The 4017-nt window shown below is 35.4% G+C and overlaps 1 non-coding gene across 1 annotated transcript; it reads right to left on the reverse strand.

Annotated features, from left to right (window-relative positions):
- Positions 1–347: 347 nt before the first annotated feature.
- Positions 348–496, reverse strand: LOC126029315 (small nucleolar RNA SNORA57). Its single transcript, XR_007502932.1, has one exon. It is a non-coding gene; the product is annotated as a small nucleolar RNA SNORA57 (small nucleolar RNA).
- Between the last annotated feature and the right edge of the window lie 3521 nt (positions 497–4017).

Consider the following 4017-nt stretch of genomic DNA (forward strand, 5'->3'; position numbering starts at 1 on the left):
CTGGAAATTAGCTGGCATAAATTTTCCTTTCCTATTTTTATTTGATAATTTATTAGAAGTATCAAGTAAGTTCTTGCCAGAATTTTACTAATTTAATTATATGCTAATTTTTGGTAAATTTTGAAATCTATAGCTCTTCTGTAAACATGTCTGCCTATAACTAAAACTTCCTAGAACATTCAAAATCACTGCATAAATTTGATTTATAAAACTTTAGATTTAGTAAATTATATTTTTCAAGTTTTGAGCTTATTAGACATTTTCTAAATTCTTCAGCAGAAAAAAATATGTTTACATAGAAAACAACTACACCTTTTTATTTATTTTTTTTTATTTTTTATTTTTTCCCATGTCCCAGGCCTTGAGGATAGAACCGGCGGGTTGCAAACCGCCAGCACCAAAGACATGACGCCGAGGGGCACGGAGCCCTTACCCTCTACCTCCGGACATTACGGGCATTGGGACCACACCCCTGATGCCCACCAAGAAAAGGAGGGTAACACCTTTTTATTTTTATTTTTAAAGTGACATTCAGTAAATAGAACAACAATTTTATGTTTAAAATGCAGGTGATGACTAACCTTGAAAAAATGATCACCCCAATATTTAAGGAATTTGTCTGGTGTACCAACAAGAACTTGCTTTAAACTTCCATGACAATAAATAAGCTCTGTGGGTACTAAGCAAGGTTCCTGACCCATAGCATTTTATATGGCATTGAAAGACTACTCATACAAGGCTATTCAAAAACACTTTCAGGAGTGTATTATCTATACAGGTAAAGAAAATTTAAAATAAGCTTTGTAGAAACTTAGAGCCCATTTCTTTATTTCTTTAAAAGAAAGTGAGTTGACAGAGCAGGGACATAGAACCTAGCTTTGATCCCTGGCAGCACATACTTGCAAACTTAGCTGACCAACATTGAGTGTCAGATCTACAAGTGGTAGAGTGGCTACTGATAGCTCAGAGCTTATGTAGCACACCATTATTCTGAATGTGGTTCCCCAGAACGTCCAATCACCACTTGGGGATTCTCCGTCCAAAAATATCGAAGAGCTAATATTTGTGTCCAAAGAGTTAAATGGACTAGAGACAGTGATTCAGTAGAAATATATTAGAACCCACTTACTCATCACAGCACATTCTTTCTCCTCCTCTTTATGACTTTTTTTCTGTCACTCTTGATTAATCCCTCTTCTTTATTGGTTGTGGTGTTTTGTTTCACCTAGCCTTGCTGTCTCATTCTTTCCTTCAGCTCAAAATATAGTAATATTTCTTGCCTATTTTTCTTCTCATAATGCTACTTCCCTTCTCACCACTTCTATTTAATATAATACTGAAAGTACTTGCCATAGAAATTAGGCAGGAAAAAAACACCAAAGACATCCACATAGAAGGAAGTAGTAAAGGTCTTGCTATTTGAGAATAAGATATTGTATCTAGAAAATCATAAAGATTCCACATAAAAAGCTTCTAGAAACAATACACTTGAAGAGTAAAGTGACAAGCTACAAAGTTAATATGCAAAAAGTCATGACTTTTCTATACACGAATAATGAAAAAGAATAAAAATATATTAAAAAATAATCCCACAACTTTACATCAGAAAATCAAATACCTCAAAGACAACTAAAGAGGTGAAAGAGGCTGGAGAGATGGCGTGGAGGTAAGGCATTTGCCTTGCATGCAGAAAGTTGGTGTTTTGAATCCTGGCATCCCATATGGTTCCCTGAGCCTGCCAGGACCAATTTCTGAGCATAGAGCCAGGAGTAACCATTGAGCGCTGCCGGGTGTGACCCAAAAACCAAAAAAAAAAAAAAAAAGCTATCTAAAGATATATAAAGATAAAATATTGCTTAAAGAAATAAAAGAGGAAAAAAAAGTAAAAAAAAAAAAGAAATAAAAGAGGACACAAGGAAATGTAAATATATGCCCTCCACATGGATTGAGAGGATTAACATGATTAAAATGTCAACAGTTCCCAAATCATTGTACATATTTAATGTAGTCCCCATAAAAATGTCCATGAGAGTTTTTTTTTAAAAAAATGGATAATATGCTCCTCCAATTACATGAATAGATAAAGCAATCCTTGGCAAAAAGAAGATGGAAGGCATCACTTTCCTCAACTTTAAACTGTATTATAAAGCAATAGTCATTAAAACAGTGTGGTAAGGAATAAATGGAGAGCATTAGATCAATGGAATAAAATTGAATATCCAGGGCCTGGAGAGATAGCACAGCGTTGTTTGCCTCGCAAGCAGCCGATCCAGGACCTAAGGTGGTTTGTTCGAATCCTGGTGTCCCATATGGTCCCCTGTGGCTGCCAGGAGCTATTTCTGAGCAGATAGCCAGGAGTAACCCCTGAGCACCACCGGGTGTGGCCCAAAAACCAAAAAAAAAAATTGAATATCTAGAGATGAATTCACAGGTTTAAGAACAATTAAGTTTTTTTTAAATATGGAACACTTCATGAATTTGCATATCATTTTGAAAAAGGAGCAAGAAACACAAAGTGGAGTAAGGAAATCCCCTTCAATATGTCCTGCTGGGAAATCTGGCCAACAACATACCAAAAAGATGAATGCAGATCTCTAGTTAACATCATGCACAAAGGTCAAATAAAAATAGAGTAAAAACCTTCATGGCGATCTGAAACCATAAAGTATGAATAGGAAAACATAGACAGAATACTCTATGACATTGAAGCTAAAGGCATCTTCAAGGATGAAACACTACTAGCCAAGCAAGTAGAAACAAATATAAACAAATAGGATTACATTAAACTGAGAAGTTTATGCACATCAAATGAAATAGTGACAGAATTTAAAGGCTATCCATGGAGTGGCAGAAATTATTCACCCAGAACCATCAGATAGATTAATATCTAGGATATATAATCCTAGATATATATAGGATATATAATCCTATATAATCCACTGGTGGAACTTTGCAATAAAAAGTCATCTAACCCCATCCAAAAATGGGAAGAAGAAGTGAATATTTTATGCTCTACATCACTAATCATTAAGGAGATGCTTTATCATTGGTAATACTGTAATTCTCTCTCTCCTAGTTTATTTAGTTTCTTTCAAAGCCATTGATAGAAAGGCTAGACAATCTTTGATTTAAGGTGATAGTTAGAAAAAAGGAAATTCAGGGGGTGGAGTGATGGCACAAGCAGCAGGGCGTTTGACTTGCATGCACTAACATAGGACAGACCATGATTCAATCCCCCAGATTTCCATTTGGTTCCCCAAGCCAGCAGCCATTTCTGAGCCAAAGCCAGGAGTAACCCCTGAGCATCACTGGGTGTGCTCCCCCGTCAAAAATAAGGATAAAAAAAAGGAAATTCAAGAATTCCAATAACCTGAGGCCTCATTCAGCCTTTTCCTTATACAGTTCCATATATCATTCTTAAATCAAAGATTTAAACCATCTTGTTCTGCCTCATAAATTGAGGGGGAAATAATAGAGGACACCAAGACCAAACAGTTGTATGAACATTGAGTAGAAATAAAAAATGATCAGACTTAAACACCAAATCCAAAGCCAACTACAACAGAATCGATACCCAATCTACAACAATCTAGACACAGAAGGGACCACTTATACTAGCAGTCCGGGGAGAAAAGGAGGGGCGATATGGGATTGCATGCTGGGAACAGGAGTGGAGGAAGGACAACATTGGTGGTGAGAATGCCCCTTATTCAATGTCACTTTGTACCTAAAATACTACTGTGAATGATTTGTAAACCACTTTGGTCAAAATAAAAATTATTAATAAAATAATCAAAGATTTAATTTGGGATATATTAAGATTTCACTTCTCTTTTATAAAGAGAAATGGTAGATGTTGAATGTAGTGGGCATTGCTATGCCATATATGTTGCCAAGGATTGAATTCTGGTCAACTGTGTGCAAGACAAGCATCCTACCTACTATACAAATATATCAAGGATTTTTAAATATATATTTTTATTTGTATATAAATTAGTCATATAGCATTATAAAATG

The sequence above is a fragment of the Suncus etruscus genome, chromosome 14, assembly GCF_024139225.1.
Source record: "Suncus etruscus isolate mSunEtr1 chromosome 14, mSunEtr1.pri.cur, whole genome shotgun sequence".
Taxonomy (NCBI): Eukaryota; Metazoa; Chordata; class Mammalia; order Eulipotyphla; family Soricidae; genus Suncus; species Suncus etruscus.